At 45.2% G+C, this 24,188-nt stretch overlaps 1 long non-coding RNA gene across 1 annotated transcript in view; it reads left to right on the top strand.

Annotated features, from left to right (window-relative positions):
* Positions 1-2,721: 2,721 nt before the first annotated feature.
* LOC125121349 (uncharacterized) overlaps positions 2,722-24,188 on the top strand; it is a 92,004-nt gene continuing 70,537 nt past the window's right edge. The window contains exons 1-3 of the long non-coding RNA XR_007133444.1: positions 2,722-2,796; positions 8,748-8,947; positions 15,892-16,094. This is a non-coding gene — a long non-coding RNA (uncharacterized LOC125121349). The remainder of the gene's footprint in view (positions 2,797-8,747; positions 8,948-15,891; positions 16,095-24,188) is intronic.

The raw sequence follows: 24,188 nt of genomic DNA, 5'->3' as shown, positions 1-24,188 counted from the left end.
AGGTGCTATGGAAATGGATGGCAGGAAGATCTAAGCTACATTATGGATTCAGGAAGGCTTCCCTGAGGAAGGGATGTTTAAGCTGAGATTTGTTTAAGCCAGATGAGGGGAAAGCTGGGGTGAGGAGGCATTCTGGGCAGAGGGAATTTATGTACTTCAAAGTCACGAGGCAAGAGAAGTTCCAGCTAAATTCAAAGATGAAAAGGAGAACGTGTCTGCAACATGTGGGGAGTGAGGGAAAGAGTGACTCAAGGTGCAGACATAGGCAAGGGCTGTACCCATGGCATATGGAAGTTCCTAGGCTAGGGGTCAAATTAGAGTTGCAGCAGTGGGCCTACATTATAGCTCACATCAACCTTAACCCACCGAGCAAGGCCAGGGATTGAACCCGCATCCTCATGGATACTATTCAGGTATGCAACCAGCTGAGCCACAACAGGAACTCCCTTTCTCCTAGTTTTAGACTTGGATTTAGCAATTAATTTTCCTAACTAACTCCCAGCCACTGCCTCCTTCCTAAATTGAATTGATGAGGGATCTGAGGCTGAATTGTTTCCCAGGAGTCACTTCCAAAGCCAACACACTGAAGTCTTTCTGGTCTCTGGAATGGGAAGGTGTAAGGAGTCTTGAATCCTTGTGGCAACTGAAGGGATGCTGATAAGTTACCTTCATGGGGCCTTTTGCAGCTCTCCCTCATGTTCTTAGTGGATGGCCACTAAACCCTGACGGCAGGAAGTCAGACATTATCATGCCCTTTCAAAGCCTGGCAGTCTAGAGCATTTCAAGGATTTTAAATTCACCTTATTCCTCTCTGGGATTCTGAGGGAACTTTGCACAAAGATCAACAGACAAATGGGAAGTCAAGTTTGACTTTCTGCCGAGCATTTCCCCAGTCCTCCTGCCACGTGTGGGTCTGCTGATCTGAAGAATGTGGAAGACAGTCTCGCTCATGACCCTCCTGGAAGGCTTGAGTGAGGGTCTCCCAAAGCTCCCTCTCAAATGATCCTGCATCTCTATCTAAAGCATTCCCAACTGTATGCATCCAGAAGACTGACGGCTGAATGTTACTTCCATCCTGAGAAGAGAGGACATTTGGAAGTAAGGAGAAATGAACACATTTGCCCCTAACCTGTCGCTGTGCTGAGCTGGTCCAGCTGCCCAGCTCTTGGCCGGGGCAGGAACAAGGCCAGGCTGCCACATGGAAGAAAAGACAATAAGGAGATGATTGAAGGTTGAGGGGCTTTCTGAACCTTGGCACTCTCATTATTCCATGAAGCAGGAAGGGATATTGAATGCGAAACAGGCCCTCTGTATGTGAACATACCTTTAACTTGCTGGGACCCACCCTGCCCATTAGGGAAACAGGGCCTAGAACTCCAGATTCCTCCTGTCAGTCAGATGAATAGCTCCTCCTTCCCTGGGTGGAGCTAGCAAAGGGTGGCCAAAGCCCATACATGCTTCTTCAATATGGTCCCTGCAAGCCCAGGCTGATGTCCTTTCCTCAACAAAATTGGCCTGTTAGGGCCACACAGAGGGGTGCACATTCCCCATTCTGAGCTGGTACAAACGTACTGAAGACCCTGCCCCCTCTCTTCTCCTGACCCCTTTTGCTTCTCTCCCTGTGTTGTTAATTTCCATGGCTCTGCCCCAAAAGATGGTGAGAAGCTGGGCCCTGGGGTGGGAGGGCTGGTTAAATAACTGCTCCACTTACATGTTTTGCTCCCACCTCAAGGCCTGGATGAGAGAGCTGTGAAATAGAGCAGTGCATTTCAAGCCCACATGATCCAAAATGTGTCTCTTATTTTTAAATTGGCTTATTTATGTATTCAACAGTTACTTTTTATAAATGCAAATGGAATAGCAATGAAAAATCCTCCTCCCTTTCGGTATCACATGTGGACTCCTAAAAGTTTTCTATATCCCAGGGTTTTCCCATCCCAACTGCCTCACTATGACCAAACGGGTCCAGTGTCTGTAGAAGGGGCATTGGGTCTGTCTCCACCGGCCCATGGGGTGGTCACCTGCTACTTGTCAGACTTGGGGATCCTGTTGACTCTGAGAACCTTCTTCTGTGAAACATATGCCCAAGTTTATACTCTTGGAACTTGAGAAGGTAAAGAATGTGGACTTGGGATCCAATCAGCATTCTGTTCCCCCAAGGTTAATGCATTGTCCCGTTCCATGTCAATTGCATCTTCATTGTCATCCTCTCCCAGGGAACTCCATGTTTTCATTTAATGCACCTACAGGTGGTACTTGGGAACTAGGGATTGAATGTTACTCAAGGCAAGCTACCTCCTGGACTCCATGGGTCTTATATTCTAGTGTGTCATGGACCCACTGGGTAATGCAGATTCAGCAACCCAATGGCATTAAAATAAAAGTCATTCTACCTTGAGGCTGTGGACTGCACTTGAGGAAACACAAAGGGAGCATAATTATTACTCAATGGACCTGAACTCTGTGTAGTAGAGAATGGAGATGGTGTTGAGGCGTGGGAATGAGTTAGATCTGAGTTTGAATGTTGGACTCATCACAATTGAGTAGAGTGAATGTGGACAAGGTGTTTCACCTCCTTGACCTCCAGTTTTCCTCTTGAAAGTGACATAGGAAAATCCTAGCTCTGTAGGATTATTGCCTAGATGACATAAGAGAGTAGAAGTATAGTGGCCTGAATTCAGTAAACATTCATTTCATTTGTCTTCCCAGGCTTCCTGGCACACTGTTCTGGGAAATGCTTAAGAACAACTACCTTCAAGGAGCTCCCAGCCTGGACTGTAAGCCTTGAGAAGACAGGTATGAGGTCTCTTTAGTTCTCTGTTGTGTCCTTGGTGCTCAGTCCCATACTTGGCCCATGGTCCAGACTCCATACTTACTTGGTACTTGCTGACTCAATGGACATGGGTTTAAAGAACATCAAGCCAAGACAGAAAATGATCAATCTTTTGGGAGAGATGCACAGGGCATCAAGAGGTAATTCCATTGCATTAGAGCTGGAATTTCCATGATAACCAGGATATAGGAAGAGGGAAGAGCATTACAGGGGACAGCATGCTGAATCATATTGATGGAACATCAGGTGCAAAGTAGCAGAAAAGGGGTGGTGGTAGATGAAGCTGGTGCAGTAGCCAGTGGCCAAGACATGGAGGACTTTGAACCTGACTCTTTGGGAACTGTTGAAAGGCTTTATTCAGGAGTATGACACAGTCAGATCTGCATTTTTGGAAAGGTCACCTGGCATGGATGGGAGGGGTGCAAATGTAGGGTCAATAGGTCCAGTTAGCAGCTGTTGCAATGGGCTGGGAGGAGATGGCCCTGACTTAGGGTCATGGCAGTGGGAATGGGGAGGAGAGGAAGGTCCAAGAGAAATTGATGCTTCATAGTCTACAGGATTCAGCAGCCACTCAGTGTCCAGCACAAGTCATTGGGGACGGAGTGGAAACCCTTCTGACTTGTGTCCACACCAAGGATAAAGGCGGGGGGGTTCTTGTATTTCCTAGTGAGGGCTGGGGCACTGTCCTGGTGGAAGATCCTTCTCAGAGCCCTCCACTAAGGGGAGAGGAGTCATTCTGCTCCTTCTTTACTCACCAGGGCTGTCAATCTGGTAAACAAAGGTGTTGTCAAACTGCCTTATTGAGAAGTAGTTTAAATTAACCTTGGCAGTGGATTAATAAATAATAAGGCCTGAATGGCTTATAAAGAAATCAATTACAACTATAAATTTTAAAGCAGCATGTGCTCAGCTCTAACCTAGCAAAGCTGTGGCATTCTTGAGCCATTCCGAACGTGCCTAAACTCCATTCCAGGCAATTCCGTCACTCAGGGATTAGACAGGATGCATTCACGGGTGTAGATTTTCCTACTTTCTGGGATGGCTAAGGGACATTCAGTGGGTGAGGCTGATTTGTGGAAAAGAAGATAATTTACTCTTATTCTCTACCCCTCATGTGCAGCATGTGGTCCAGGCAGGTTTCTACTTTGCATGATGCCCAGACTTTGCGGGGGATGGTAGGGCCCCAGGGACATGTGACCCAGTGGTTCTCAACCCTTCCAGACTAATATTTTGTGATATGCCCTTTATTATCCTGAAATGGAATTCATAAATTAGATAACCCACCTAGACATCCCATTTTAAAAATCTATACAATGCCCGTGTGGCAAAGTAAATGAAAAATAAAAAGCAAAGTAATTTATAATAAACTAATAGGTATGTTGCTATGTGAATGAGAGGCTGTGACTAGACGGGGAGACATAATAGCTGTCAGATGATGGAAACTGAAATGAATGTGTGGAACTGGCCTCTCAAATACATGAACAGCAGAGCCTTCAGAGTTGTGATTTTCTGAAACACTGGGGATCAGAGTAAAACAAAGTACAACCCGCTCTTCCATTTGCCTGATAGATGCGTTCCTGGAAAATTCAATGTGTGTTAAAATCATGCGACAATTCTTTGTGTCTGTATGTGGAAGGAAACTAGGATCGGGGCCCAGATAGTTCCAGCAGGGATTTTGCACTTCTATGTCAGGTGGCATATTCCAAAGTCCAGTCAGGGCTGGGTGCTGAACCTTGCCATGTGCTGTGGGCTGCCCAGCATCCAAATGCCAGCCGTGCCTCTTCTATCTACTCTGCCAGCCAAAAATACCTCTGGAAACCTCCACAGTGGCTGTATTGAGACCCGCAGTTCTTGTCCAACCTCCTCGTGGTTTGGGTGGAGATGGATAAGGCTGGAGAAGGGAAGGAACTTGCATAAGCTCACAGAGGGTCCCTGTCCTCCTCTCTGCTAGGCCAGTGTTTTGCCATTGGCCTTCCTTGACTGCAAAGTCAAGTGTAGTATGAGCCTTCTTCCAATGCCTTTGCAAGCTGGCCCATGAGACTTCCTTTTGCCTGGTGGATGTCTATCCCTTAACTTGTCTGGCATGAATTCTAAGCTTCCGTACCTATTCTTAAAGTGAGACTCATCTGCATTTTAAAATATTGCTTTTTGTTCTTCTTTATTCTTTGATATCTTATTTTAAGCAAAGGTGGGTAAAGGACTATATATAACAAGGCGCGCTTTATGATCTAAGGAACGTTAAAAGTGCTCTTTCTGCATCAAAATTTCTTCCCACCAGCTGACTAGAATGCCTAAAATCACCCCATACCTTTAAGTAAAGGCATTTAAAATTCTTTAAAACGCAAAACATTTTTATTTACTCTTATGAATTCTTCAGTAACCTCTCAGGTCCTTAGTTCTTTTCTATACAGTGGGATAATCACATCTATTTCTTAGAGTTGTTACAAGGATAAAGCATGATGAACACATACAATTAAAGCACTTGGCATATAGTAGGTAGTAAAACCTTGTTTTCCTTCTCACTTCTTCATGAGGAGGTCTGGTATGTACAAGGCACACATGCTGCTACCCTCTGACACTAATTTCAGGGCAGACATCACTATCTCTTCTCAGTACTCCCGATGCATGGACACCAAAGTGGGCCTCAGATCTCCTCCTGCATGAGAACTCCAGGCAGGCAAGACTAATCAAAGCCTGCACAGGAATGGATAGCTTTGCTCATCTTTGCCTTAGCTAATTGCCAGACATTATCTCCTTTCTTGTGAATGAGAGATGAGAGTGTTACTCTACTATCAGAACCTAGAAGGATGGAGACATTTCTCTGGAGAGGCAATAGATGGCAGGGGAAAGCAAAAGGGGAAGGGTGTGTCCACTGGAGGAGGGCACCAGGCACTTGGCAGGGATTTGGGACGCCCACTGCCTGAAACTGCCTTTGGAAATTAGCTGTATGCATGACACCTAGGATGTGTGTCACACCTGGGTGCTCAGGAAAGACTGTTTTCTTCCCTGCTTGCCCATTTCCTTCACTGTTTTCTTGGACCTCTTTGCCCTAAGGCTTCTGGCTGCTATGTTGCCCGTGTGGTTCAACCCAGGCTTAATGCAATGATCATGAATAACAATCACTATTACTTATCAAGCCCTTATCATATACCTGAAATTCTTCTAAGTGCTTTCTGTGGGTTACATCATTTCGTCCTTGCAATAGTCCTGTGAGATGGGTGCAGTCATTGTCCCTCATTTTACAGGTTAGGGACATAAGGCCCAGGGAAGTTAAGTTATTGCTCAAGGACACAACCAGCCCATGGTGGAGCTGGGATTCAGATCTAGGCTTCTGCGGTTGAGGACAGCAGTGTCACTTGGTCACATGGTCTTCCGGCTTCACCATGGATCTGGCTTTATGCTACTATATGGGATGGAGGGCACAGTGCTGACCTCAAAGGGCTCATGAGCCAGGTTTTAGGGCTTTCCAGAGATGATTATCAGAGGTAGAGGCATTACAGTCCTGTGGTCAAGCAGGTGGGCTCCTGGAGAGATTGATATTTGAGTGCTGATGTTAATGGGGCTGAATTTGCACCCTGATGAGGCTGAGGGCAGTCCAGTGATGTAAGAATTGGAGGCACCAAGAATTACTAATTCTTTGGTTTAAAGGTCAAAGACGCTGATTCTATGAATCTACTGATTATAGATTGGAGAGTTTATGAGTTTATTATTGTATAACTCCATGATTCCTAGGTTCTAGGATTAAAACACTCTCTGAGGTATAATGTGGAGTGTCCAAGGTTTTATGACCTCATATCATTTTATTGTGCACAGAACCCATGTGCAGAGCTAGACACAGGCTTTCCTGCATCCCCCTTGGTCATTTTTGGAAACTATTGTGGTTCCCCTCATCTTCCTGCTGTTTCCTCTGGCACCCTCCTGATGGCGCCAGCCCTACTCCTCAAACTCTGCGCCATTGGCCCCCTGAGACTGCGCTATTCTGGAGGGCTCTGAGGGCCAACCCTGCGCTTGGTAGCTTTGTCTAGAAATCAAGGTGGAAGTCCTAATGGCATGGAGAGTCTGCTTCAACCAGAAGGCAGCTTTATCTGGTGACCCAAGCACTTGCAGGAAGCTTGGAAGTGCTTTGGAAAGTGTCACAGGAAAGAAAAACCCCAAGGGGGCAATTTTCATCACCATTTTGCAAATGGGGACACAGAAGCAGGAAGGTGAAGTGACTTGGTTCAGGCCCCCAGTCAGTCAGTGGTAGAGAAAGTCTGTAGCCCAGCTCTCTTCTACTCTAGAGACTTCCATCACACAGACAGAGGCAAGGCAGTCAGGAAAAGACCAGAGCCCCAGCTGCCATTGTTGAATCAGAGGTCTGGGGAGGATTCAGAGCTAAGAGCAGGCAGCACCCCCTGTGTGGTGGTCCCAGCCCAGCCTCTATCTCTCACCGGACCGCCCAGGAGCCTCCCTGACTCCAGACTCACCTCTCCAGCTGCACCAGCAGGGGAACCATTTCCATTTTGTAATGGAAATCAGACCACACCCCATTGTCTATGTCTTTCAAAATCTTTACCTTTGAATGTAAGCCTCTGTGGTCTGGGACCACCTCAGTCTGCAGCCCCCTTTCTGATCATCACACACCCTACATATGGCCCATGGTGAACATTCATCTCTGTATTAGTTTCCTATTGCTGCTATAACAAACGACCACAGACTTAGTGGCTTAAAAACACATTTTATCTATCTATCTATCTATTTATATTCATATTTATAACACAAACTATTACAGTTTTGAAAATCAGGAGTCTGAAATGTGTCTGGCTGGACTGAAATCAAAATGTGAGGAGGGCTGTGCTCCTTTCTAGAGGGTCCATGCAGGAACCAGTTTTCCTGCCTTTTTTAGATTTTAGAGGCTTCCCGCTTTCCTTGGCTTATGGCCCCCATCTTCTATCTTCAAAGGCAGCAATGGTTAGGGGTCCCTCTCACACAGCAGTTGTAGCTCCAATTCAACCCCCAGCCTGGGAACTTCCATATGCTGTGGGTGCAGCCCCAAAAAGAAGCAAAAAGGAAAACAAAAGAGTACATACAATTTGGTTTGCAAGATCTGAGGCTCAGAGTGGCTACGTTGCTAGATTTAAAGTAGCAGAACACTTAGTGGGCTCAAGAGAATCATCATGGCACGTGTGGAATCTAAAAAACAAAATAAAACAGAGGCAGACTTATAGATACAGAGAATTCATGGGTGGTTGCCCTGTGGGAAGGGGTGGGGTTTGGGGGAAATAGAGTGGATGAAGAGGTATAGACCTCTAGTTGTATGATTAGTAAGTCATGGAATTGTAATATACAGCATGAGGAATACGCTTCTTCTTGAGTTTTTGGTCCTGGATCTTTGTCCCTTCAAAGGGAGATGACTGAGCCCTTTGGTCCGTCCCTCCTGCCTTCTCACGTCCTTGGAGTTGTGCTGAGGACAAGCAGATGTGCTTTCTCGGCAGTGAGGCTGTCAGGAGTTCAAGAGAAATCTGTCTGTGGTTTACTCTAATCACAGGGTGATGGGAGAACAGGCCTGTCTGCAATGTGAAGGCCCCTGAGGTTGAGAGCAGGGCCCCAAATCCTGCCCAGCTCAGAGGAAGGCAGCCAGGGTCAGGGACTTGGGCCGCGATGAGGACCAAGCGAGGTCTCCTGGGGTCACACAGTCCAAGGGGAAAGAAGGCCCTGAGTGACTGAGGTGTGCGTGAGAGAGAGAGAGAGTGTGTGTGTGTGTGTGTGTGTGTGTGTGTGAACCCACTGCTTTGTCTGCTTTCTCTCTGATGCCTGGGATGCTTCTCTGCATGTTCACAAGTTTTCGTTTTTAAAGCATTTTCACAAACTACATTCCCCGTGATCCTCAACATGAGACCCCAAGGAAGTTAGGTTTCTTCTCTCCACTTTGCAGGTGGAGAACTGAGGCCCAACCTGGGAGAAGACTTTGACAAGGTCATGCAGCAGAGCTGGAAGAGTCCAGGCTTTCTTCACCACGTGGCAGCTTATGCCACGGAAGCATGGCTTTCCTGAGAGGACCCTGCAAGCCAGACAAGAAGATGCTTCCCTGCCCGTCCTGATCCCCAGCCTTGGCGCCCAGCAGCCTCCTCTCTGGTTGGTTGCTTTACCTCCCTTGTAGACCAGTTCCCCAGTTCCCCAGGCTGCTTTAGCCTTCTCTTCCTCTGAACAAGACACTGCATAATTCCCATTAGGCCCCAAATCATTCTCAACTTGTGTAATTCCTGTTTTTTTTTTTTTTGTCTTTTTGCATTTTCTAGGGCTGCACCCGTGGCATATGGAGGTTCCCAGGCTAGGGGTCCAATCGGAGCTGAGGCCACTGGCCTACGCCACAGCCACAGCAACTCGGGATCTAAGGCACATCTGCATCCTACATCACAGCTCACAGCAACGCTGGATCCTTAACCCACTGCGCAAGGCCAGGGATTGAACCTGCAACCTCATGGTTCCTAGTTGGATTCGTTAACCACTGAGCCACGACAGGAACTCCCGTGTAATTCCTGTTTTTAAAATTAGAGCTTAGAAAGAAGTTCCTGTTGTGGCTCAGCAGTAACAAACCTGACTAGCATCCACGAGGATGTGGATTCGAGCCCTGGCCCCACTCAGTGGGTTAAAGATCCGATGTTACTGTGATCTGTAGTGTAAGCTGCAGACACGCCTTGGATCCTGTGTTGCTGTGGCAGTGGTGTAGGCCAGCAGCTGCAGCCCCGAATCGACCCCTACCCTGGGAATGTCCATATGCCACAGGTGAGGCCCTAAAAAGAAAAAAAAAAATAGAGCATAAAGCGCTTGAGAGTAGATATTTATTCATGAGATGATGCATTTTTTTCCAAAACACCTGGTACAGGGTTCAGAACGTGTAGATGCTCAGTAAATGTCTGGGGATGGGTGTTATTAGTAATAAAAATGGCCTTTTATTGAATGCTTATGATAGCAGGGGAGATGATGTTATGAGCGAGTCCTAAGGATGGGTGATGGTTTGGGGAGAGCATAGAAATGCCTACAGTCTGTAAATAGCTCTTCAGGATCTAGGGAACAGCATCCCAGAGTAGCCAGGTGCATCACCCAGGCTATCATATGAAAGTCTAAGACTTGTGTAATGCAGATGCTGTTATTCCCAGTTTTGGGGGAACAAGACCGAGGTTCAGAAAAGCTAAGGAATTTGGCCCAAGACCCCAAGGTTTAAGCAGGGCAAAGCCAAGATTTAAACTCAATCCTGTTAGATTTCAAAGCTTTTTCTAGGGAATTCCTGTTGTGGCTCATTGGTAACATACCTGGCTAGTATCCATGAGGATTCAGATTCCATCCCTGGCCTTGCTCAGTGGGTTAAGGATGCGGCATTGCTGTGGTGCAAGCCGACATGGTGTCTCAGCGACTTGGACCAATGCCCATCATCTGTACCCTGTATCCTGCACGTTGCTGCTGCCAATTCACAGACAAAAGATGGAGCTGAGAGGGAAGCGAGGGGGTGGGGAGGGAGGACCGCATTCCATCTCAGCATTTCTATTTCCCCAGAGGGGATCCTCCTGTGTTTCAGGACTGGCATAAAGCGCCTTAATTGAAATCCGTAATTCCAGCTCTCATTAATAACCAATCTCGGCAAGTGGAGATTCCACCTCTGTTACTGCTGGGCACATCGCAGATGCAGGTCTTTGGAGGGGTACAGCAAGTCCCCGGTTCATTTTACAGTTTATTAGAGGAACTTAAACTTTGCCCTGCCTGTAACTTGTATATTTAATATGAGGAGTTGGCAATATGGGAAGTTATCAAAATACCACAGGTGCACTGGCAGGCCTCCAGCCAGCATTGCTCATCCTAAACAGCCTGGTGACCCCGCAGAAATGGGTCTGGGACGCCATCACACAAGACGGATAATTTGATGGAACCTAATCAGTCCCAGGGAAATGGGAGACCTTCATCTATGTATGGCAGATTCTAAGGATCCTATAGGGTCAGTGGATTGGCTGCAACGCCCCCTGCTGGCTGAGTCTATGGTGCGCCATGAGTGTGAAGAGATTTGGGATCTTAGCTTCTTGGCTGCTTATGGTCTGTGTGGCCTTTGCAAAATTTGCTCCTTTGAAGGGGGTCCGTTTTGCCACTTGTAAAATGAGATAACCTGGCTTGATGGGGTATGACTTGCTATGATTTTTCATATTGCTCCTGGAGTCCACTTTTGTGGGAGTTTAATACTCAGACCTTGTGGGAGGTGACTTACAGCAGGTGGATAGTTCTTTGCTTTTTCTCAATCACTGCCCACCCTCTGGACACTTTTCTAACATCTCCCACCCTAGCTATCATATTCTCAAATTACTTTATTTTCTAAATACATTTATGTCCTTGACTGTTTGTTCCTGTTCTTTCATTTGCCTTTGGTTACCCATTTCATCCCTTGGACATTTTCTCTACCTGAAAGACTCCTATTCACCCTTCAATACCCATCTCAAATATCCTATCTGATTGTATGAGTTTGCCTGGGACAGTGAAAAGACCCTGGTGTGCAGAGTCATTAGACCCAAATTTGAATCCTGCCCTGGACATTTATGAACCTTTGGGCCAGTTATCAAAACTTTTAGAAGTTCCAGTTCATTCATTGGAAAAAATAAGTGTTCGCCTATTTGAAGGATTCAACACACAAAAGGGGGCTCAAAAACTCTCTCCTTTTTTTGGCATCTAAGATAGAGTTAACTTCTTTCTTTAAAATGAATTGGCAAACATTTCCTGTGAAGGGACACATAATTTAGCCATCACAGGCCATTAGAGTCTTTGTTGCCAGGAAACAATGGTACGGTTGTAGTGGGAAAGCAGCCCTAAACAACATGTAAATGAATGGGCGTGGCTGTGTCCCAATAAGATTTTATTATTTATAAAAACAGATAGAGGGCTGGACTTGGCAACATGGGTTGCAGTTTGCCAACCTCTGCTCTAAAGCATCTCGGGAACAGAATTAATGTCCTGACTGGCCCTTGTAGGTTATGTATTTCTCCTGCTAGAAGAACAGGGATTGCTTTATTTTTCCTTGCATCTCTAGGACCAGGCTGATGCATTGTGTCATTTGCCTCTCTGAGCAACCCCATAAGGTAGATGCTATTCTATCTCTGTTTTCTAGACAGAAATGAAGAGGCACAGAGAGGTAAATAATTTCGGTGGTAAATGGTGGAAGGAGGCTGATTCCAGAGTTCCTCTGTTAATGACGACCCCCAAAGTGACTGGGACATGTAATCATGACTGCCCTTAGCTCACTGAGAACGGAAGCCAGTAATGCCATCATTTCCATACTCTGCATTTATGTGTCTGGTTTTCAGAACCCAGAAACAGGAACTAACATTTTCCCAAGCCAGCACTTATTGAGCATCTGTCCCTGTTAAGTTCCATCCTGGTAGACGGGCCTCGTCGCTCATCCCCGTTCCAATCTTGACACCTTTGTCTAACATGCTCCCTCTATCTCGTGCTTGGGAAGTGACCACCCTTTTGGTTGGCCTTGCTCCAGCTAAACACGATTGTTAAATTAATTTTGCATCAGTGAATAAAGGCCTGGACAGAGATCGAGTCAGAAGTTGTGCCGGTTCTTATGGTGCAGTGCCAAGTCCATTTCCTGTGGATTAAGTCCTAAATCCTCCTAGTTTAAAAACAAAAATCTGTTCTCTTGGCACTGGAGGGCTGAAGGTTCTTGAGATTCTGGTCCAGTCTCTGCACACTCCTGGTTCGAATCAGTAGGAGCTTGCTGGTTTGATTTTACAGAGGTATAAAATGTGGGTAACAGGAAAAGTTGTGACTGTGGTCCGTTTCTGTCCTCATGTACTTAGTGCTTCTTCTGAAGCAGAGTCTGTGCTAAAGGCATTACCTACTGTCTTCTTTCAGGTTAACTGGAGAGGCAGCAATCTCCACAGATGGGGAAACTGAGACTTAGCAACTTACCCAAGGTACAAAGAAGTGAAGCCAGAATATACACCTAAATCCCTCATTTCAATGGCAGTCCACTGGTACTTGACCTGTTTAGCTTGACTTATCAGAGTAAAAGAGCAAGCAGCATGTACTCGTGTAGCTACTATAGAAATGGTGGTGGTGGGGTCCTTAGATTTAATGTATATCTATTACGTGTTCTGTGCTCTGCCAGCCTTATTGCATTTGGCTGATCTAACATCTCTACAAGTCAAACACTTTCTTTCCCTTTCATAGATTGGGAAATGGCCACTGGAGAGGTTACACATTTCCTTCAAGGTCAAGGACTGGGACCAGAGGAACAGCACCATATCCAAGGATGTAAGGCTCCAAAAATTGATTCTGCTCCTTGAAGTAGGGTTCTTGGTGCCCTTTGGAAGCCTAGAGTGCATTTTCTTTTTAAATAGAGATGCTGAGCTTGACCACAGTAGATTTCTGATTTGGTGGAGGGGGGGTGGGAGAGGTAGGGCCCATGCATCTGCATTATTAAAACTTCTCCAGGAGGTTCTGATTGCAGTCAGAGTGTGAATTGTGCTCATTGGGTTGGGATAGAGCTGACTTGGGAGCCTCCTAGGTCCTTTCCACTATTATTCCACTTTCTAGGAAATTGAAGCAGTACTTATGTTTAGGGTCAAGGGCAAGGATGAAAGAATATAGATGCTTGGATCAGAGATTTGTAACCTCAGAGTTATAATGAGACACAAGTCTGGAATTGAGAAGGCACAGGGACCTGGAATTCCCAAGGCCCTGGAAGAGGGAGGCCTAAAGGGAGGCCTGAGACAGGCCACTGAGTGTGGTATGAAGAACTCAGACCTAGACCCACTCATGTGAGTTCAAACCCTTATAGGCTGTGCTGCTGCCATGTATGCTTCCAACCCCTCTGCTTTCAGCTTCTGCATTTGCGTAGTGAGGTTGGAGATGGTACCCATCCTGCAGGGTGTTTATGAATTTGGAGGGAATTGGCTCTGCGTGTGGGAATCCAAAGGCAAGACAGACTCTCTCCCTCTTTGACAAATGCCAGTTCAGTTGGCTTGCCCATCCAAGGAGGGGTTGAGTGCAAGAGAAACCAGCCAACATTACTGCGTTCTACTGTGTCCAACTGGGTGCTAAAGGACAGAGATGAGGAAACTTTGGTCTCTATCCTGTACCAGCATCCATGCTCCTGCAAGAGTCAGAGATCAAGAGATGTAAAAGTCTGGGGAGTCCAAGGCCAGGAGCTAGTGCTGCCTGGGGCCACCTATCAGAGGGGACAAAGGGAGCAGAGGTCCTGTGAGGATGATGATCACCAGTCAATGTCCAGTCTCACTGAGGGGTTGACAGGTGCTGTGCTGAGAGACTTGAGTGAACCATTTCATTTAACCCCTTCCCCACCCTTTGACCATCTGTGTTTGAGGAAGTCACTGTCCCTCTCTCCTGGCTCTTTCCCCTGTACAATGAGGCTTTAAGACTGGATGATCTCATTTAGGGGAGCAGGGGGGCAAGGCTCTTTTGTCTTTATGACCCTTTGTACTTTTCTAGATAAAAATAACAAACAATTTACATAGGTACCAGCTGATCACTAAGTGTCTCTTCTTATTTTCAGATAGACAGTGAAAAATATAGGGCAGGAGGTTTTTTAATTCATTCCTCAAAAATATTTATTGAGCAAGAATTCTGTCACAAGCACTGTGATGTGTGTTGGCAACACAGCAGAAATAAGGACAATCAAACATCTTGCAACTCTATTTGCAATAGCCAAGACATGAAAGCAAACTGAATGTCCATTGACAGAGGATGGATAAAGAAGATGTGGTACATATACACAAAGGAATATTACTCAGCCATAAAAAGGAATGAAATAATGCCACTTGCAGCAACATGGATGGACCTAGAGATTATGATACTAAGTGAAATAAGTCAGAAAGAGAAAGACAAATACCATATGATATGACTTGTATATATGTGTAGTCTAAAATATGACACAAATGAACTTATTTACAAAACAGAGATAGACTCACAGACATAGAAAACAAACTTATAGTTACCAAAGGGAAAGTAAAAGAAGGTGGGGAGATAAATTTGGAGATTGGGATTAGCAGATACCAAATATATATATAAAATAGATAAACGAATCCCACTGTATAACACAGTAAATTACATTCAATATCTTGTAATAAACCATAATGGAAAAGAAAAAAAAATAAAACATGTCAATGTGGCCTGAGATGTTCACGGGGGGTGCAGGAGAGGGCAGAGGCTGGTGATGCAAATAGGGACTAAGTCATAGGAAGGTTTTCAAGTCCTGGGTTCTAATTTTCCCATAAGCAGAGTTCAAAGGGCATTGTGTCTCTCTTCCACCTGAGCCCCTGTTAGGGCAGGGTCAGACCTTGAGTTCGCCAGCTTTTCCAAGGGCTCTTGGTTTCTCATTCAGTTTCAGAAGCTTCTCCAGTTATATCAATTCACTTCTTTATTGGTTCTGGCCATTTGTAAAACTTCAGCCAAAAAAAAAAAAAAAAAAGAAGAAGAAGAAGAAGAAAAAGGAATCTTCCCCAATTCTAATAAATAATCAAATCAGATGTGATTCAGGAGAGAGAATCAAAGACAACTAGATTTTATTTCACAAGGATAAAATAAATGGGCTTCCACAAAAGAACAAGCCAGAACCGTTGCCAGAGTACAAGCCCCTTTTGTAGGAACATTGAGCTATTGGGCCATAAACCTTGACTGCTGGCAAAAGCCAGGAGGTGACCTTCTGGATAGATGAATTGTCTACATAACTGAGGTATTAAGCACTTCACACTTAGCAAACAGTCTACCCAATAGTCTAGCCTATCTGCTACCATTAATCTGAAAGCAATGATTATCAATCAGCATTAAGAAAAAAAAAAAAAAGATGCACAGTGCTCTTGCAGTAGGACCAGTGCCATGAAGTATCTTGGTTTGGAATGGATCCTTATATTCTTGGCTCCTATGAAAAACTCTCCACATCATCTTCTATCAAATACTAATTTTTGTCTGCCTTGTCTTACAGTCGTGTATTTCACTGTCTCCTTTTGGAGATGGTACGTTCCTCAAAAACAAGGACTGTGCCTTACTTTATTTTTTCTTTCTATCCTTTCTAGCCCAAAGCATCCTCAGAGACCACTTAGTCAAACTTTTCGACTGGCTGCTGAGAACTAAGAGCTAAGAGTTAGCAGACAGACCAGAATGAAGACCCACATGTCCACATCCCAGACCTGACATCCCCCCACTAATCTCCCTCACTGTTGCTGCTGTCTGCAGCCTCCTCAGCCTTCTGCATCGTTGTGTCCACAAGGAAGCAAAGGTGAGTGCTCTGCTGTTAATGTGGTGTACAGAAATTCCAAGAAAGAGAAAAGTGGTGCTTGCTTTGGAGTTGAACACCCAAGCTGGTAATTATTGCTTTGGATTGTGCAGCTGTGGTTGTTTTTCCCATCTGATGGTGATAAGGGCATGGTACCCCAACCAGCCCTACTGCTTACTAGCTGTGTGGCCTTAAGTAAGTTACTCAGGCTCTCTGAGCTTCTATTTACTCCTCCACAAAAAGGGCTAATCCTGAAGATTAAATGAGATGAAGTATGTAAGTGCTCGGCTGGACTTGTCTTTGGAGGAGATAGAGCCCAGGCTGAGCAACTGTAATCTGTTCCCTATGGACTGATAACTTCAAGATAAAAGCTGCATCTTGCTTGGATAAAAGATAGAGATCATCTATTTCTCATTCTTGAGGTCAAGGAGACCTCCAGAACTACACACTGGTGGAAAGTTTCCTCAGGGGTCAGAGGAAGGAGGGGCACCAGACCAAAGCACATCCTGTCAACTGCCCAGAGACCCTTGTGTTAAAATCCATCCTGAGGGCAGGGCCCTGAGTCAAGCCAAAGACAGACAAGGCAAGGTGATTGACCAGAGGGAGCCTGGAAGGACTGCCCACATAGGAGTAATTTGAAAGACCTCCAAAGCAAAGATTGCTCTCTTCCTCTCTTGTTCTTTCTCTCTCCTTTTCCACTCCCACTCCACCCACCCTGCCTGTACCTATATTTTCTCTGCACCTATGTTATCTCTCTTTTTTTCTTTAAATAAACACCTAATTACCTTGGTCTCTTTGCTGAATGCTTTCTCCAAGGAGACAGAGTTCTGGGGACCTACATCAAGTGGTTAGGGTTCAGTGTTCTCACCTGACAGCCACCCAAGAACAATGGCACTGTGACCCATGCATCCAGAATGGGTTCTGAACAGGTGAGATCAACAGTTTCTTTAAATCTCCAAATAGGTAAGGAGTTGCTTTATCAAAAGGTACATCTGGGGTCTTGGGATACTGGCTAAAAAGACCACTTGTTCCTACGCTAAGCTCTCTGTGGGTTTTCCCCCACAGGACATTGGGCTGAATTGCAGCAGCAATTTCAAGCAGGACCCAGGATGACAATTTTTATTATCTAAACTTATAACCCAAGGCTTTGGAAGTGGGCCAGGGTCAGGAAATTTAAAAGTAGAAAAATATTTTAGAAAATAAAAGTGATTGCTGCTTACAGCTTTGAACATAGATTCCAGTGCTTTAAATGTCTCAACTCACTCTGCAACCAGAGAGGAAGCCTGCCCTATTGCTCAGAAGCTTCTAGCTCCCTCTGCCCTGTCCTTCCCTACTCTGGACCTAGTCTCAATCCATTTGAAGGCAATATTGCTTGCTGGTTAAAGGCTTAGAGCTGAGTCCCAACCCTCTTACTTGCTTGCTGTGTGACCTTGGGAATGTTACTTAACATCTCTGAGGCTCAGTTTTTCTATCTGGTAATATGGGGCTGAGTGTTTTTGGCACATGGTATATGAAAGAATCTAGATAAAGCTTAATCTTTTTTTTTCTTTTCCTGATTGAAGATAGTTCAATTTACATTAGCTCAAAAAAAAAAAAAAAGATAAAATATTCTCTGAAGAAAAAACAAAATTCCAAGTTTTTAGAAAAGGACAAATCATTACAAGTTTAGTGAACAAAACTCATTTGCAGTATCCAAGTGGCAGTAAGGTAGCAAAACAATCTATGAAGAAATTTTGCACTTTTATACCTAAAAATAAGAACACAGTGGGGCTAAACCTTTATTTATGGATCTTGGTCTCTTTTCCAAGGAGCTTGAAGATCATTAAGGAAATACTCCCTCATAGTATGTAGGCAGGACCCGGATATCACTGTCACCATTTTGGAACCATTAAGGTACATACAGGTTAAATGACTTACTCAAGGTCGCCCAGCAAGTCCAACTTAAATCCCAGGTCCCCTGACTTGGTGATGACCCATTAAAGCACTGGACCCTGTCCACCAAGAAAAGAACCCTGAATCAAACACTGATTGGTAAGGAAGGAAAATAGCTATTGAGCTACAGAAGTTGACATTTAGCCAGCCAGAAATCATTAATGTGGCCAGGTTTAAGGAGAGCTCTATTAAACTGTCCATCAAACACTCTACTCTTAAATGGATTTATTGGGAAAGGGAAAAGACCAGGGTAGAGAGAACACATTAGAGGTGGCTTTTTCTTTGTCTGCTGGGAGTTCATAGTCACTGACGGGGAGAGAGGGTGCCTCTGGAGGAGAAGTTTTTTTTAAGAACAAAAGGAGGAATTTTTAGCTCTTTGGAGCCAGAGAAAACCAGGTTGAAGTGCTGGCTATCGAACCTATTAGCTGTGTGTCTTCAGACATATTTTTAACTTCTCTGAGCACCAGAAAAATGTTTGGAGGATCCAGCGAGACGATGAATGGAAAACATGGAGCCTGGCTCACTGGAAGCATCTCATAACTTGTAACCATTTGAGGTCATTGTTCTTTGTTCACTGTTCTTATACTTAGTGGAAAATAGAAGGAGGGAAGTGATTGAGAGGTGAATCCAGCCCAGCCAACTAAGCTAAAAAGAAACTAAAAGAGGTGGACCCAACCCAGAAGCTAAAAAGAGGTGGACCCAGCCTAGCCAACTAAGCCATGCATGATCAAAGGAGATAGAAGAGGAAGGAGAAAGACTTTCATTCAAGTTCAGGATCATTATCAGAGAGATCTAGAAATAGAGACAGTAGCCCAGAGACTCAGTACAAAGGGGACATCTGTAGACAGAGAGACATTTAGATCATTTAGACTATTCTTTCCAAATGGGGTTGCAGACTCTAATCCTTCTTATACAGAGTGGCCAGAGGACTAAGTTGTGTCTCTCCCCCCCATACATGCCAGCCCCTTGTCATATATCATATGTCCCTGCAACCCATAGAAACAAAGTTCCACCCAAATTGCCATCCCCATATTTGATGTGAGTCACCAACCTTAACTCATTCCTCACTATGGACATTCATTCTGGTTCCAGTCCTTTCCACTACTGACCCTTCTTCCTTCTCATATATGGTCTGTGCACTGATGTGCCAGCCTCCCAGGTGCACAGGTAAGGGTCATGGTGGAGATAGGGGATATAGGCACAGAGGGGGAATCCTTGACCTGGTCTGGGAGCCAGGAGAAGGTGATGACTGAGCCAGGTCATGGAGAATGAGGATGAGCTCCCCAGGATAAACAAAGGGGGGGGTCATTCCAGGAAGAGAGAATAACATGAGCAAAAGTCCATATGTAAGAAATCGGATGCCTCCTGTTGAGATTCAAGCCACTGAAGTTACTGGGATGTCAGGGGCGGGTTGGAGAGAAGATGATGGAGAGCCTTGTGTGCCTTGTTTAAAAATAACGTGGAGGCAACTAGAGATTCTCATACTAAGTGAAGTCAGAAAGAGAAATACAAATACCATATGACATTTCTTATATGTGGAATCTAAAATATGGCCCAAATGAACCTATCGGTAAAACAGAAACAGACTCAGGGGTATAGAGAGCAGGCTTGTGGTGGCCAACGGGGAGGTGGAAGGGTATGGGATAGACAGGGAGTTTGGAGTTAGTAGGTGCAAACTGTTACATTTAGAATGGATAAGCAGTAACATCCTACTGTACAGCACAGGGAACTATATCCAGTCTCTTGGGATAGATGGTGATGGAAGATAATATAAGAAAGGGAATGTGTGTGTATATATATATAATGACTGGGTCACTAAGCTGTATAGCAGGAACTGACTCAACACTGTAAATCAACTAAATCCTAATTAAAAAAAACATTTGGGCTTTTTTTTTTTCCCTGGGGCAATTGGGAGCTACGGAAAGGGTTTTTGTTGTTGTTTTGCTCTTCTTTTTTTTTGTGTGTGTGTGTGGAGGGTGGAGAGGAATATGACCAGATGTTTGTCTGAGAGAGATAACCCTAGGGCAGTGTGGAGGAGAGCTGGAAGGGCAGACAAAGGGAAAGACCTGTGAGAAGGCTGCCATATACATCCATCACTCCACTGGCCCGGCCTTCTGAACTTGACCCTTGGCTCTGTGTGTTCTGGCTGAGACCTTCACTCTGCTGATCCAAGGTCTGGGTCTCCACTCTAAGAATGATTGGATAGCATCAGCTAGTTATGTCTTCATGTTTGAAAGAGGTTGTATTCATTCATTCATTCATTCATTCAGTATGGCTTTAATATAGAAGAAATAGAAGATTAAATAGTGCTTAGACTTTGAGACTTTGCTTTAAGAGAATTTTAAAGGTCAGAATCCACGAGAGTGTTGGGATATTGAAGGGTGAAGGGGGCAAAAAGGATGGGGTTATTTATATCTGGACCAGGAAAGCCTTTCTAAAGGACATGATGCCTTTGGTACTCATTCTCTGGGATAAGATTTCTACCTGTGGCAAAGGATGAAGGGCATTTTGGGAAAAGGGAGTTTTTTAAGTGAAGGCCCCAGGGTCTGGAATAGCATGGCACTGTAGGGGCAAACCAGCTGCAGACCATGGCAGATTGTTGGAGAAATCAAAACCCCAGGACCCTCAACATATCATAGAAATAAACTGTCACTCCATTTCCACCACTTCCCAGCTGTGTGACCTTATACAACTTCCTTGACCCCTCTGAGCCCCAGTTTTCTTACCTGTGAAATGGGGAACATGATGCTTAATTTGCAATGCTGTGAAAAGAAAGAAATGAAATGATATTTGAAAAGCATCTCACACAGTGCTTGCTCAGTAAACAGCAGCTATTATTATACTTATTTTTATTCTGAGTGCCTAGAGGTTCAAAATAGAATCTAAATCTGGGACTACAAAGCTGTTTCACCTTAAGTGCCAACTCTCATTGATCAGTACCGGCTGCTTGGAGCAGAGAATTGTGAGGTTGCTTGTGAGATCAGTGGGAAGTGCTGTGATCTATTAGTAATGTCTGTACAGGGCAGGGACTGTCAAGTGTCGACCCTAAAATAAATGTTGCTTATGAGCTAGGAGGCATGAGGACAGGCTAATGTGTTATGAGAGGAAACATAGCAGGAGTTTGGGACTTGAATCAACCCCTTAAGGATAGATAGGTATGGGCAGGTAGAAAGGAGGGGAAGTGGGAACTAACCCAGCTGAATTTGAATTTCATCTTTTTGCCAACCTGACATTCTATTTTGGGGCCCCAGCCTCACAAACCCAAGTATTAGAAACTCATCCCTTATTGACTGGCTGCAAAACCAACACACATCTGCTTCGTTGGCAATGCTGGGCCAGAGTCGACAGGACCTGAGTGAGGAGGGCAAGAGGTACCTGCTTTGTTCATCCAACCCACCAGGTCTCTGGTAACTTTCCGGAATGCTAAGCTGTTTATTTTGGGAGTCTTTAAGCTTAGTCAGTTGGTATTTAGAGACAGCTAGGAATTTTGGATTTCACTCTCATTCCAATAGAAAAGAGAAAAAATCTTAAATGCCTTCCAAATCCTGGTAAGTCAAGTGAGGACAGCCTGGCTTCAATCTGGGCTCCTCTTCCGCACCCCACCCCCTCCCAGAAACATATAATGAAAAGGAAAAGAAACATAATCAATGCACTCAGCCGCAAGTTAAAACTTCCCCTGGAGAATGCTAGACAACCAGACTCCTTCCCCATTAGCTGATGCAGAGAAGTTGCTGTCAGTATCTGGGAGAGCTCAGGGAGAGGTGGGGCTGGGAAAGCCAGCCGGTCCGTGCAGAGCTCCAATTTCCATCAGGGTGGCTCTCCTGTCCGCTTGAGTAGGGCTTTGACACAAGTCTTTAATAGGCTTCCATTAATAGTGTAATTGATCTGATGAAAAGCAAGAAGTCCAGCCAAAAGAAAAAAAAATGTGATTATAATATACAGAAGTAGACACCTCACCTATTAAGTTGCAGGTTTTTTTTTTTTTTTTGTCCTTTGGTCTTTTAGGGCCACACTTGAGAGGTATATGGAGGTTCCCAGGCTAGGGGTCCAATCTGAGCTGTAGCCGCCAGCCTAGGCCATATTCACAGCTGCCTACACCACAGCTCACAGCAATGCCGGATCCTTAACCCACTGAATGAGGCCAGAGATTGAATCCATGTCCTCATGGATGTTTGTCAGGTTTGTTAAGTGCTGAGCCAAGATGGGAACTCCTTAACTTGCAGTTTTAAAATTTAGAGTCACCACCATCTATAAAGCCTGCTTAGATGTAACTTTCATTATTTCTTGGAACCTGTCCTTAGCTTGTGAGTCCTCATTTCTGCCAGCAACTTAATCTTGTGTATTCAAATAACTCAGTAATTTTCAGATTTAACTGTGATCGATTTGGGATTTCCATGTAGGCAGGTCAAAATTCTCTCACTCAACTTCCTTTTCCTCATTTTCCCAAAGTGGGAGGGGTGAGTGCCATACTTTTATCAACTTGATATTGACAGGAGGGCACCTGGACCTTGTGGGCCTCCATGAGGGGAGGTTTGTCCCATGACGGGTCACTGGCCTCCATCCAGGTGTGTCTACTGCTGTGGGTGGTCTCTCTCCTGCCCATGATTGTCACATCCTCTTACTTCCTCCCCTACAACCCTACTGTGAAATCTCTTCAGGTCCACGGGCCCTTCTATGCCTGCTGGTCTGCTTTCTCAGCACCCCCTGGAGGTGTATGGAATTTATGCATCTGTCGCTGGCTCATCCACTGGCATCTCCTCTGCCGTGGTGACTGACCTGTTCAGGATCCTTGGTTGCAGGCAACTGTACCTCCTGTTCTATAATCCCCCAAACTCACTTGGGTTCCTACATTCCACTCTGAGTAAATTTCATTACTGGCCCCAATATTTTTTGCCACCCCTCCTTCCTTCCTTCCTTCCTTCCTTCCTTCCTTCCTTCCTTCCTTCCTTCCTTCCTCCCTCCCTCCCTCCCTCCCTCCCTTCCTTCCTTCCTTCCCTCCTTCCTTCTTTCCTTCCTTTATTTTCTTTTTAGGGCTGCACCTGTGGCATATGGTTCCCAGACCAGAGATTGAATCCAAGCTGCAGCAGCTAGCTACTCTGCAGCTGTTGCAATGCTGGATTTTTTAACCCACTGCACTGGTCTAGGGATTAAAGCTGTGCCTCTGCAGCATGCTGAACCACTGTAGTCTGATTCTTAATCCACTATGCTATGGTGGAACTCCTTGCTACTCTTTTTTTTTTCCTTTTCTTTTTAGGGCCACCCCTGTGGCATATGGAAGTTCCCGGCCTAGGGGTTGAATCAGATCTGCAGCTGCTGGCCTATGCCACAGCCACAGCAATGTGGGATCCAAGCCACATCTTTGACCTATAGTGCAGCTTGTAGAAATGATGGATCCTTAACCAATGAGTGAGGCCAGGGATCAAACCCACATCCTCATGGATACTAGTCAGGGTCTTAACCCACTGAGCCACAATGAGCACTCCCCTCCTTGCCATTCTTGATACTCATGCTTGTTGCATGTGACTTTCAACAAAGGCAGAGCACATCCCTCCCCTGCTCCCCAACCTTCCTGCCCTGCTTAACATTGATCTCAGGAATGTGACTTTCTTTGGCCAATAGAATAAGGCAAAAGGGTGTCACTTCCAAGCCTAGGTCTTCATGGGCTGTCTCTGTTCCCACCTGCCCTCTTATGCCTCTGCCGTCACCAAGAGAACATTCCTCAGCTGTCCCTCTGATTGAAGGAGGATGAGAGACAGATATAGCAGAACCAACCCAGAAAGCCCAGCCTAGATAAGTTGACCCCCAGCTGACTGGTAGATCTGGGAGCATAAAAGCTTACAGTCGTATGTCATTAAGATTTTGTGTTTGTTACACAGCATTTATGTGGCAACGAGTAACTGATACATTCCCACATACAGAACTTTCTTGGGAGGGGCCCTAAGATCTGGTATTTCTCCTCTGCCCACCTCCCCTTGTCCACCCATCGCAGTTTAATCTCCTTTCTCGGTGGAGAGGAAACTTCTCTATGACATCCATGTTTCTCCCCCTTTCTGTAGTTTTATGCTTTCCACCTGTTATTCTGGGCTCCTCAGGTTTTAGGTTTAACGAGCAAAGTCATGTTTATGGACAACAAAATTTCATTTCCTCTCTGTCAAATATCCTGTT

The sequence above is a fragment of the Phacochoerus africanus genome, chromosome 2, assembly GCF_016906955.1.
Source record: "Phacochoerus africanus isolate WHEZ1 chromosome 2, ROS_Pafr_v1, whole genome shotgun sequence".
Lineage (NCBI taxonomy): Eukaryota > Metazoa > Chordata > Mammalia > Artiodactyla > Suidae > Phacochoerus > Phacochoerus africanus.
The sequence above is the reverse complement of the archived record's forward strand: the minus strand, read 5'-3'. Positions and strand labels throughout refer to the sequence as shown.